The following is a 13,327-nucleotide window of genomic DNA, read 5'->3' on the forward strand; positions in this document are numbered from 1 at the left end:
GAGACTCCAGAACCAACACATACTGGTGGTTGCCTTGAGCCTACACCAGAACATCACCCAATTAGCTCCACAAATGGCACACCCAAAGAGTGGAGACAGGGTGCACAGAGTCCTGACAAAGCAATTCCCACTAGAAAAACTAATTGCACTTGACAAAAAGCTATTCCTAAAGTGTTAACTAAAATTTTTTTTTAAATCAATCTTTATTGTTCATATTATTACAAAGGTTCCTCATTTCTTCCCCCCTCCACCAGGTTCCCACCCCACCCTCTGCCCCCTCCCCATCCCCCATTGTCCTCATCCATAGGTGCACAGTTTATGTTCAGTCTCTTCCTCCCTCCCTTTCCCCGATAGTAAATCCCTTTTCAGATAGTAAATCAGTTACTTAGCATTTTCTCATATCAATAATACCCCCACATGCCCAATTATACACTTCACACAAAAGACATTTCCAAATAGGTCAACCAGCCTCATCCAGGCCCCACCCAAGGCACTCACAGATCAACACCCCAGCGCTATACTAACTCAACACATCCAGATCTAAGCCTTCATCACTTGATTCAGTAGACCCTCAAGTTCCCACAGAAGTTTCCAGCCATGTCTGAGAGGCAGCCATGGGGCAGGGGCAGGCGAGGAGCAAGTTGTTCCAGGCCTGGCTGCTCCGGGCCTGGCCTCTGTTGCTCTGGTTCGTTCCACAACCAGCTGCTCCGGGTCTGGTCACTGCCGCTCTCGACCTAGTTGCTCTGGACTTGGCTGCTGCTGCTCTGGGCCTGGCTGCACCCGACCCAGCTGCTCTAGGCCTGGCTGCTCCAGGCCCGGCCGCTCCGGGCCTGGCCGCTCCCAGCCTGGCCGCACCCGACCCGGCTTCTCTGGGCCCGGCTGCCCCGGGCCCGGCTGCTCCGAGCCTGGCCGCTCCCGGCCTGGATGCTCCGGGCTTGGCTACTACTGTTCTGGGCCTGGCTGCTCCCAAACTGGCTGCTCTGGGCCCAGCTTTTCCGGGCCCGGCCACTCTGGGTCTGGGTGTTCCTGGACTGGCCACCCTGGGCTTGGCCACCTCCGCCTCAGGCCTGGCTGCCACTGCCCCAGGTCTGGCTGCTTCAGTGCTGGCTGTTGATGCTCTGGTTTTGGCTGCTGCTGCTCTGGGGCCTGGCTGTTGCTGCTCTGGGCCCGGCTGCCACTGCCTTGTGCCTGGCCACTCTAGGCCTGGCCGCCGCTGTTCCAACATTCTGTCCTTTTTTTTTTTTTTTTTAACGCATTAATGTTGCAATGTTGGCTGATGAGTTGAGTTCTGACTTAGTCTTTGATTTTTCAAGATCTTCTTTGTATTCTTTCTTAAGTAATTTTACTATCTTTTGCTCTCACTTGATTTCTTCACATTGAGAGCTTCTTTGGTTTCTTCCTCCTTGTCCTGGGAGCTCAGCAGGTTGGCCTGTGGCACCCCTTTGTTCTCTGCGGGCTCCTGCGCTGCTTCAGCCTGTTGCCGGGGTCGGCGCCGCCCAGGAAGCAGCCCCCGGCCTTGGCTCCATTGCCCGCGCTCAGCGGTCAAAGGCTCAGGGCCACCCCCTCCCTGGGGCCCCGTCTCCCAGCTTCTTGCTGGCGCCCAGCTGGCCGGTGTCCGGCAGGGGCTCCTGCTCCTTGTCACGTTCCTCCAGTCTGGAGCTTTTTTTTTTTTCTCCTTCCCGCTAGGGGAGTCCAGGATCAGAGCCAACAGACTGTCCTCTGCATGCAGTGTGCGCGACTCTGGGGGCTCCACTTTTCGCCGCTCCCCTGGGATTCCTCCTCACAGCCCCGTCTCCCCCTGCCTGAGCCTGGGTCCCCAGGGTCTGGCCTAGGACTGGGGTTCAGAGCAGTCAAAACTGGGGCCCAACATGTCCGGGGCTCCTGTTTCCTTTCCTCCAGGGCAATCCTGCATCAGAGTCAACATTCCTTCCCTTGCAAGCAATGTGCGCAACTCCGGGGGCTCGGCCTTTCGCCGCTCTCCCAGGACTCGGCCTCACAGCCCTGTCTCCCTCTGCTTGAGCTTGGGTCCCCAGGGATTGGCCTAGAACTGGGGTTCAGAGCAGTCCGGACTGAGGCTCAGCGCCACTGGAGGCTTTGTTTCTTCCCGCTAGGGTAATTCAACATCAGAGTCAACATTCAGTCCTCTGCGCGCAAAGTGCGCGTGACTCCAGGGGCCCTGCTTTTCGCCACTCCCCTGGGATTCCGCCTCACAGCCCCATCTCCCCCTGACGGAGCCTGGGTCCCCAGGGTCTGGCCCATAACTGGGGCTCAGTGCTACCGGTTCGGGGGTTCAGCCCAGGCTGGGGGTTTTATTTCCTTCCTGCTAGGGAACGCCAGGCAGCACCCAGCCCTCTCCTCCTCTTCGGCTGCGACCTCTCCGAGCGCTCGCGTGCGTGCTAGCGCGCAGCATGTCTCCGTACCTTAGGCTTTTTTTCAGCTCCTCTGATTTTCCTTCTGGTTTTCTCTTTCCTTCTTGTTGTAGAATTTTCAGTCAGTCGACTACCTGTAGCTCTGGGCGATGTCCACTCTACATTTTAATTGTATTCCATTGAAATTGTTGTGTGCTGCTGCGGTTAGATGTCTACCCAAGCAGCCATCTTGGATCCTCCTCAACACAACTTTCTTAACACAATTACAGAAGAGTTTTGGCTCAAGTTTTCAGTGTCTGCCCTGGCCGGGTTTGCTCAATGGATAGAGCATCGGCCTGCAGACTGAAGGGTCCAGGGTTCGATTCTAGTCAAGGGCACATGCCCAGGTTGTGGTCTCGATCCTCAGTGGGGGGTGTGCAGGAGGAAGCTGATCCATGATTTTCTCTCTGTTTCTCTCCCTTCCTCTCTGAAATGTTCCTTTCCTTCCTTTCAACCAGCAAACTCCTAGGTCACCTCCACAACCCGGTTGGAATGAATGAATCCTCTTCAGTAAAATCGTCACTGATTTGCTGCTTTCCACTTAATATCCCCAAATTACTTCCTTCTCCCTCCTAAGGTATCTATTAAACCACCATCACTGCAGGGGTCACCGTGAATGTAATTCCCTATGTAAAAGCCTCTAAACTAGATTCTTAGGCTAAATTCCAAGAGAGCTGGGCCTGTGGAATTCCTTCAGAAAACCTACCTCTGAGTCGGGCACAGAGTAGAACTGAAGGATGAGTGAATGAAGAAAGTGGACGAGATTTCTGGGAGATGAATGGATAAATCCAACCTTGGCCTTAAGCCACTGGCCCCAAAGCTCAGTGGGATAAACTTTGTGTGGGCGGGGATATCTCCAGTCTCTGTCCCCGCGTGGCAGTGACAGGGGAGAGGAGACAGGGTCTGGAGAGAGAACAGACCGGCTCCTTTCCATCCAGGAGCCCAGGCCAGAGCAGGACGAGGCCCGCTCCAACCCAGCCCGGGCCCACCCCCGCTTCCCTAAAGAATCAGGCCACCCCCACCCCAGGATCCTGCCCTAGGAACCCCCCAGTCCCAGAGAGACCGCATTACCTCTAACTAAAATTTTTTATTGGTAGTTCATCTCAGGATAAAATCTCACAACAGGAAATGAACCTAAAGCAGTCATATTATAGTGCAAAAAAAAATAAAATTTAAAAGCTATCAAGACTACATTATAAAATTTTCAAAAGCCTCCTAATATTTAAATCAAAAAAGGGGGAAAGTAGAAGAATATCATGTAAGGGAAAATATCCTGAAAGTAAATTACATCTAGAAAATTTGTACTTTAGAAAATTAATTGTAATGCTATCAGCAAGACACCCATGAAAAACACACATGGTGTCAAAAGAAGCCAGAGGAAAATCATTTGGGCAAAAAATGAAAAAAGATCCATAGTCAAATTATAGAAAATATTCCTTTATTAACTTTTGGTAAAGAATATATTTTCAGAAAACAACTTCAGGACCATGTGGATTCTGGCAACAGAGAAGAATTGACAGGACTACTCCAACCATGAAGACAGAAGAGAAGCAGTCCAGAGATGAAAGTTGCTGATGACACCTTACCATAATAGCAGGCAGCAGCTGTATATCACTGCAGGTTTCCCAGGACCAAACCAGAGAGGGTTGGACCTGCATTACCACCATTTGCCCACCATCCAGAACTGAAATATCATTGCTGACATGTACACATAAGGAACTGTTTGACATTGAAATTGGGTCTCAAAAGAACTGGTGGCCCAGAAAGTAGCTCACTACAGACTGATTCATATGCCTTTCAGCATAACAATTATTGATTGTCTCATTTTTTATTCTTATAAGTATATTTCCAGTAGGACATGATCTCACTCATCTAGGGGAAATGGTGAACAACATAGACTGATGAACAAGAACAGACCCAGAGATAAGGAGACTGTTGGACCTCAAAGGGAGGGTAGGGATAAAAAGGAGAGATCAAACAAAGGACTTATGTGCATTCATATGAGCCTAACCAGTGGTCAAGGACAATAGGGGGGTGAGGGCATGAGTGGGAGGGGTGGGAGATTGAATGGGAGGGGGGGTTGAGGACAAATATGTGATATCTTAATCAATAAAGAAATTATTTTTTTAAGTACCATAAAAAAAAAGCAACCCCCACTCCATGGAGTCAGTCCCTGCACAACAGCTTGTCCCCTATAGAACGGCCAGCCCTCACTGCCAGGCAGCCCGAGGGTCAGTACCCCCACTGACATGCCAGCAGCAATCCAGGCTCAACTGCAACAGGAGAGCACACCACCCACACAAGGGACCCTGGAACCCCCAGCTCAGGTGAACAGGAAGAATGCCCTACAGGACACCCACTACTTAGAGTCACTCTGCCAAAACCAGGAGTCAAAGCAGATATGCCCAATACGTAGAAACAAACAGGGAGGCAGGAGACAAAGAAGCATGTCTGAAATGGAAGAACAGGACAAAATTCTAGAAAAAGAACAAAATAAAATGGAGACAAGCAATCTACCTACAGAGTTTAAAACACTGGCTATAAGGATGCTCAATGAACTGAGAGGAAGAATAGATTATTTCAGTGAGAATGTCAGCAAAGAAACAGAAAACATAAAAATTAAGGTTTAAAAACAAACAGCCCTGGCCAGTGTTCTCAGTGGTTAGAGCATTGGCCTGCACACCTTGGATTCCCAGTCAAGGGCATGTACCTGGGTTGCAGGTTCAATCCCTGGACCCAGCTGGGGCATGTGCAGGAGGCAACCAATCGATGTGTCTCTATCATATCTCTCTCTCTCTCTCTCTCTCTCTCTCTCTCTCTCTCTCTCTCTCTCTCTCTTTCTCCATCCCTTCCACTCTCTCTAAATGGAAAAAATATCCTTGGGTGAGGATTAGCAATAGCAACAACAACAACAACAACAACAACACACACACACACACACACACAAAACATAAAGAACCAATCAGAAATGAAGAATACAATAATGGAAATGAAAATGGAGAATACATTAGAAGGAATTAACAGCCAATTGGATAAAGCAGAGGATCAAATTAACAATTTGAAAGACAAGGTTGTAGAAAACACCCAATCAGTACACAGAAAGAAAAATAGCCCAGAAAAATGAGGACAGTTTAAGGGACCTCTGAGAGATCACCAAGCATTACAATACTTGCACCATAGGGGTACCAGAAGGAGTAGAGCAAGGAGTTAAAAATATATTTGAATTAATGACTGAGAACTTCTCTTACTGGGCAAAGAAAATAAACATACAAGAGTCCAAACCAAGATGAAGCCATAGAGGACCCCCCAAGATCCATCATAATTAAATTCTAAATATTAAGAGAGGCAAAGAGAGAATTTTATGTTTTCATTTTTATCAACTGCAGTTTATATTCAATGTTATTTTGTATTAGTTTCAGGGTTACTGCACAGTAATTTAGACAATCATATACTTTTCAAAGTGTTTCCCCCAATATTTTCAGTACCTTCTTGGCACCATACCTACTTATTACAATACTAGAGGCCCAGTGCATGAATTCATGCATGGGTGGGATCTGGCCAGACTGCCCTGATGGGAGCCCATTGGGCTGGGCTGGCAGGGGGGAGAGGTTGTGGATGGTTGGCTGGCCAGCCCTGCCCCCAATTAGGGTGTTAGGGGCCCATCAGGGATGGCCTGAGATGGGGGGGGGGAATTGGGCCAAATTAGGCTGGTTGGCAGCTGCAGTGCATGTCATAGCTACTGGTTGTTCTGGCCATTCTGGTTGTTCCACCATTCCAGTGGCTGGGCTTTTATATATATAGACCACTAACTACATTTCTTATGCTGTACTTTACATCCCCCTGACTAATCTGTAACCACCAATCTGGACTTCTCGATCCCGTCACCTTTTTCACAGGGTGTCCCCACACCCCTCCCCTCTGGCAGCATCAGTCTGTTCTCTGTATTTATGAGTCTGTTTCCATTTTCTTTGTCATTCATAGTGTTCTTTAGATTCCACAGAGAAGTGAAATCACATGGTATTTTCCTTTCTCTGAATTATTTTTTTTTTTTCAGTTAGTACAATACCCTCTAGGTCCATGCATGTGCTGTTGCAAATGCTAAGAGTTCACTCTTTTTTATGGCTGAGTAATATTCTGTTGTATATATGCACCACAGCTCTTTAACCCACTCATCTATTGATGGACATTTGGGCTGCTTCCATATTTTGGCTGCTGTACATAATGCTGCAGTGAACATAGGGGTGGAATATTCTTTTGAATTACTGTTTTGGGTTTCTTTGGACAAATGCCCAAAAGTGGAATTGCTGGGTCAAACAGCAGTTCCATTTTTTATTTTTTAAGGAACCTCTATACTGTTTCCCACAGTGGCTGCACCAATCTGCATTTCCACCAGCAGTGCACGGGGTTCCCTTTTCTCCACATTCTCGTCAACTCTTGTTTGTTAATTTATTGATGATAGTCATTCTGACAGGTATGAGGTGATGCCTCATTGTGGTTTTAATTCACATTTATCTTATGGCTGAGGCCTGATGCATGAAATTCATGCAAGAGTATGCCTTCCTTCCCCTGGCTTCTGGCACCAGCTTCCCTCTAGCACCTAGGACCCAGGCTTCCCTCGCAGCACTGGCTTCATCTGGAAGGTCATCTGGAAGGATGTCCAGAAGGACATCCGGTCTGATGAGCATATTTTGCTTTTATTATTATAGACTAGAGGCCCGGTACACGAATTCATGCACAGGTGGGGTCCAGCTGGCCACATCGATGGAGGAAGGGGCCACGGGTGGTTGGAGGTCAGTTCTGCTCCATATCAGGCTGTTGGGGGTCAATTAGAGCCCAGATCAGGCTGGTTGGCTGGCACAGTGCACATCCTCTGGTCATTCTGGTCATTCTGCCAATATGGTTGCTGGGCTTTTATATATATATTTATGTGTATGTGTGTGTGTGTGTGTGTGTATATATTAATATATATATATATTAATATATATATATATTAATATATATATATACATTGAGCAGGTACACGGGGGATTCTGTGGGCACATGGTGGGTACTACTGGCACACAGTGGATACTGTGGGCACATGGTGGAGTTCTGCAGGCACGCAGCAGATACTGGCGGGCATGCGGCAGGAGAGTCCTGTGCAGAAAGCTTCACACCAAGGTGTGTTTCTGTCCTAGAGAGGGCAGCCCGAACAGCAGCCCCACAGTGAGAACTCACAGCAGGGAGAGCACCTCTAGTGTCTCCGGCAGCCACGCCTGAGGGTCGGGGGAAGCCATTTGGCGGGAAGGCTTTGCGACACGGGGGTGTGTCACCTGCTCTGAAGCCCAGGAGTGGCTGCAGGTGCTGTTCCTGCCGCTCAGATGGGTGTCAGGTTACAGATACAACCTTTCCAGTTCGGCAGCTCCACCTGAGGGCTGCTTCACCGCCCAGTCCCCACCTCACTCCTCCAGACACAGTCCCACCTCACTCCCTGCGGGACAGCAGCCGGGAGGGCAGCTTGCTGAGGGGAGGGATGTGGGCACGTAGGCCTCCTTCTGCCTAAGCTTTGGTGGGGGAGGGGCTCTGACCTGCTGACCAGCCGGGGTCCCAGCCAGCCGGCCCTCAGCTGGCCCTGCTCCTCACTCCAGGTCCTGCCTCAGCTCCAGGCCGAACAGAAAGCAGAATCTCAGCCAGCATGGTGAGTGTGGGGCCCTGCTCTGAAGCGGGGTGGGGGTGGAGTGGGGGTGGGGGTCCTGTAAAGACCCCTCAGGCAGCCTAAGAGGCCCTCAGCTGAGAATTTCCTAACACTCTCCAGGTTAAAAGGAGGTCACACCTGGGCCCTGCCAGCGTGGCCCAGTGGTTGAGAGTCGACCTATGAACCAGGAGGTCACAGTTCGATTCCGGTCAGGTCACATGCCCGGCTTGTGGGCTCAAACCCCAGTGTGGGGTGTGCAGGAGGCAGCTGCTCCATGATTCTCATTGTCGATGTTTCTCTCTCCCTTGCCCTCCCTCTCTGGAATCAATTTAAATATATAATTTTTTAAGAAATGAGGCCACACTGCGTTGCTCCTCACCCCTCTCAGCACCCACCTCCCTGTCTCCTCCCTCCCAGCAGCCCTTGCACCTGCAGGAGGAAGCTGGGACGGGCGGCCAGGGCGGCCTTTCTGACCTCCCCTCGGGAGCCCGCCTGCTCCTGCCGCGTCTCCTGGCCGCTGGCCGGCGAGCGGGAGCCCTGAGAGCCAGGGCTGTTCTGACACCGCCGGGCCTTTGCCTTCCCGGAGGGTGGCTCCCTCCGCTTTTAAAAAAAGCAGTGGTGCTGCGCCGAGCCCGAGGCCCCTGTGGCGGCTCCTCTTCCTCTCCCTCCCCTGTCCTCTCCTCCCCCACACTGGAGCTGATCCTCTGCCGTGAAGCAGAGGGGACAGACAGACAGCAGACACAGGGCAGAGGAAGCGTGGGTCTGAGGGCTCAGAACCCTGCCTTCTCCAATCTAAGCCAAGATGCTGCCGGTGCCCAACAACCAGCTTGGAAGGGAGCGGTGTGCGGCAGGGAAGGGCCGGGGAAGCTTCCTGTCCAGCGGGAGAGGCGACAGATGGGCCCTCAGAGAACTCGGCCCAGCCCAGCCCTCACCCTGGGGCTCCGCTGGAAAGTCTGGCCACGCTGTGCCCAGCGCTGAGGTGGCAGAGGGTCAGGGAGGGGAGGGCCTGACCCGGCCACTCCGAATCCAGCCGTGTGTGGCCAGCCCCCAGCCTGTGCACAGAGCAGCCGGGGCCCCTCGGGCTCTCGGGGAGGTGGGGGGGGGGGCGCAGAGGGAGCAGCGCCACGCCGACCTGAGCGGCCCCCCGGAACTGGGGGAGCCTGGGGGGCGGCGGGAGGGGTAGTTTCTAGGTCAGTAACTAGAGCACTAACTGAGTCAAGGGGTGCGTGGCAGCTCCCTGTGCCATTGAGATGACTCTCCGGGGACTCTGCCCCCTCTCTGTGAAAGGGAGGTACTGCCATGCCACCCGCACACGCGTGTTCATGGAGACGGTGGGCAGCTCTGTAAACCGAGGCCTGTGCAGATGTGAGGGGTTCGCTCCAGGCAGTGAGCGGCCGGTCCTGACGCCCTTCCGGGAAGGGGCTGGGTTTGCCCCACAGGGCGGAGGGCGGGAGGGCGGGCTCACTGTGGTGGAGGCTGGGCTCCGAAGGCCAGGCAGCGGCGTGGCCAGGAGCGAGGCTGAGACAGGCATCTGGCCCCCGAGCGAGCATAAACCACCTGCACCCAATTACTGTCCTTCTCCTCTAATGAGGCCAGGCCCGTAGCTCCCAGGCCCGGGCCCAGCCCTCCTCCCCACGCCCTCCCACACTCACAGCCCCGCCCAGGATGGAGTGGGCCCGAGAGTCCCTGTGGCTGCTGTTGCCTAACAACGTCCTCCCTGGAGCCTCTCACCGGGGTGTGCCCAGCGGGAGCCGGGGGGACAGGCTGGCAGCGGGCGGAGCGCGGTCTCTGGCCCCGAAGGGAGTCATGTCCCTCGATACCCAGCTGAGCCCGGAGAGGTGCACCCGGGGGCCCCCAGAGCAGAGTGCTGCGTGCCTCGGCCGCTCCCACCCTCAGGCCCTCCCGGCCCTGCCTTGCCGGCTGCCACAGGCCCGGGGCCTGGGAAGGACAGTCACGACCAGAATCATCCAGAGACGTGCGTGCGTCTCAGCCCTCAGGGTCCTCGGTGCACAGGTGAGGGCCACGCAGCCAGGGGAGCTCTGGCACCCAGCACCATGGGCCCTGCCTTCCGTCCGCCCTCCTTCTCCCCCAAGATGTGTCACGGTGCGTCCTGAACTTGAAATTAGAACTTGAAATAGACACTAAAAACCTGTACGCACCCAACCAGGGATCAAACCCGAAACTGGGTATGGATCCTGACCGGGAATCAAACCAGGACCTTTTGGCATATGGGACGACGTACCAAGCACTGGACACGCGCCGGGCCAGGACACGCGCCTCCACTGTTTATCTTTGTCGTGGTCACCAGTGTGTCTCGTGTCCTGACTGCGCGCCGGCAGTGTGTGGGCTGTCTGTGAGCACGCTGGTGTCGCTGAGAGCGGGCCTTCCAGCGTCTGCCTTCCCTCTTTTCATGTCAGAGTGGCTCGGGCGGTTAAGTAAGCTGCCTGAGGCCTGGGCTCCACCCCCTTTCAGTAAAGCCCCGCCTCCTGGCGAAGGGCAGCCCTGCGGGAGCCAGGAAAGTGGTTCGAGCTGTGGGCAGGCCATGCGACTGCCCAGTGGGAGAGCGGGGAGCCCCCGGCGCCCTGCCCATATGCCGCTGCGGGTCCACACTCGGCTCCAGAGGAGACAGGCCATGCAGACTGCGGAGCCACACGGGTCCCCGGACAGCCAGGGCGGGGGAGCACAGAGGCTTTGTGATTAGTACGCCAGAATGGCCAGAGGCCGCGCCTGCCATGTGCCTAAACCGATGTCCACGTCTCTGAGCCTGGGAACCCTAACCAGGCCAACATGCCATGAGCGGTGCCAGGACACACGGCACACTGTGCCCTTCAGTAACCCAAATGACCAGTGTCACTGTGGGCACGAAGCCTTCTTTGTGTAAATGGCGTAAAAGTAGGTTACTGGCCACTAGTCGGCTGGACTGAGGAGAAGCCTGCTGGAAGGAGCAGCTGGAAGGGAGGGAGGAGAAGCCTGCTAGAGAGAGCAGCTGGGGGGGGAGTGAGGAGAAGCCTGCTGGAGAGAGCAGCTGGGGGGGTGAGGAGAAGCCTGCTGGAGAGAGCAGCTGGGAAGGAGTAAGGAGAAGCCTGCTGGAGGGAGCAACTGGAAGGGAGTGAGGAGAAGCCTGCTGGAGAGAGCAGCTAGGATGGGGTGAGGAGAAGCCTGCGCTGGGAGGGAGTGAGGAGAAGCCTGCTAGAGAGAGCAGCTGGGGGAGGAGTAAGGAGAAGCCTGCTGGAGGGAGCAGCTGGAAGGGAGGGAGGAGAAGCCTGCTGGAGAGAGCAGCTGGGGGGGGGGGGTGAGGAGAAGCCTGCTAGAGAGAGCAACTGGGAGGGAGTGAGGAGAAGCCTGCTGGAGGGAGCAGCTGGGAAGGAGTGAGGAGAAGCCTGCTGGAGAAAGCAGCTGGGAGGGAGTAAAGAGAAGCCTGCTGGAGGGAGCAGCTGGGAAGGAGTGAGGAGAAGCCTGCTAGAGAGAGCAACTGGGAGGGAGTGAGGAGAAGCCTGCTGGAGAGAGCAGCTGGGGGGGAGTGAGGAGAAGCCTGCTGGAGAGAGCAGCTGGGGGGGGTGAGGAGAAGCCTGCTGGGGAGCAGCTGGGATGGAGCGTGAGCAGCTGGGCAGGAGAGACGGGAGAAGCTGCTGAGCCAGAGCTCAGGGGCAGCTATGACGTGAGGGGGTGAGTCTAGGAGGCAGCGTGCGGCTGCTCAGCTGGAGCTGTGGGTACAGGGACGGATGGTGCTTTGTGGGGTGGAGGTATGCTCACCAGCTCACCTGCCCGCATGGACTTGGCTGTGGGACTGTTCTATCTGATGGCTTCTGGCTTCGACAATAAGGACTCACCCTTACACACCCACAGCCTCATGGCTTCTCTATCTGAGACCCGGCGTCCAGATCCAGCCCCAGGCAGAGGGCTCGGACCCGACACCTGCTATGTAGTGAGCAGAGGATAAGGAGGAACTTTGATCGAGTTCCCAACAGTCAGTACAGTGGGCAGGGTTCGAGAAGGACCAGCCCTGGTGTGGTCGAATGGGAGAATTTAGAAGAAAACACGGACTCAGAGCAAGACATCCACTCGGAACACCAGCGTGTGCGTAGGGCTCCTGCCCCTGCCCCTGCCCCTGCCCCTGCCCCTGCCCCTGCCCCTGCCCCTGCTCTACACAGACCTTCACCCAAGATGCAGCCGCCAAGCTCCCCCTCCCCTGCGGGTGCCCTGAGCAGCCAGAACAAGAAGAAGGCGCAGCCGCCCTGCAGTCACTGCGGGCCCCACGCTATGGGCTCTGCTCCCTGCGCGGCCGCCCCCACTCCCAGAGGCAGGCGGGCCAGGAGGGGTGGGGACTCGCCGAGGTGGCTCTGCAGGTGCATGGAGTTGGTCTTTAGCACCAAGTCCCTCTCCCTTCATCGCTCTCCGCCCCCTTAGCTCAGACTGGAGGACAGTCAGCACCAGGAGAGGGAGGGGGCTCTGAGCGGCGGGCCACACGTGTGGGGTTCCTTCACGAACATCGACGCCTGGTGGACGGCCGCTCAGGTCCACGGCCACACGAGAGCCGCGAGCTTCCGGCCCTCGCCCCCTGAGCCCTCCCTTCCCCAGGCTGATCCCTGCGTCTCTGGCCTGGCTCCTGGCGGCTCTCGAGTCCCCCTCAGTCACGCCCAGGGGTTGCCCTCTCGGGCCCCTGACCCGCCGCCCGGGGCGGAAGGAAAGACCACGTGGGAGCGGATTGTGGGAGCTCAGAGAGAACGGGAGGCTGCCCGGGCAGCCCCAGAGCCATGGGCGCTGGGACTGGAGCCCGGGGACTGGGCCCAGATCGCCAACAGGCAGGTCAGAGCCGCTGTGTTCAGACCAGGCAAACGGAGTCTAAGGCAGCGGCCAAGACTGAGGTTAGTCCCTCAGGACAAGCAGCCGCTGTCGGCGCCCGAGCACCAGGCAGAGCGAGCGGGACCGTTCTCAGTCCTGAGAGCGAGGGCTCGGTGCCCACCGGTGCGTGGCAAGGCGGAGGGTGGGCCCGTCTGACACACTGCTGGCACCCCAGCCTGGCTCATGCCAGGAAGCCCTGCCGCCCTCCTGTGCCCCCTCCCTTACCTGTCATGGCTGAGGCTGAGAGGAGAGGGTCTTGCTACCGCCCAGCAAAGGGATCCAACTGCTCTTCCCAAGAGGCAGGGGGCGAGGACAGGGCCTCTCGCCGTGGGCCAGGGTGGGATGCAGGGTCAGGGGTCAGAGTGCAGTGTGAGGCCCCTCAGGCAGCCCCCTGAACACATGA

The sequence above is a fragment of the Pipistrellus kuhlii genome, unplaced genomic scaffold (genome assembly GCF_014108245.1).
Source record: "Pipistrellus kuhlii isolate mPipKuh1 unplaced genomic scaffold, mPipKuh1.p scaffold_m20_p_9, whole genome shotgun sequence".
NCBI classification, from domain to species: domain Eukaryota; kingdom Metazoa; phylum Chordata; class Mammalia; order Chiroptera; family Vespertilionidae; genus Pipistrellus; species Pipistrellus kuhlii.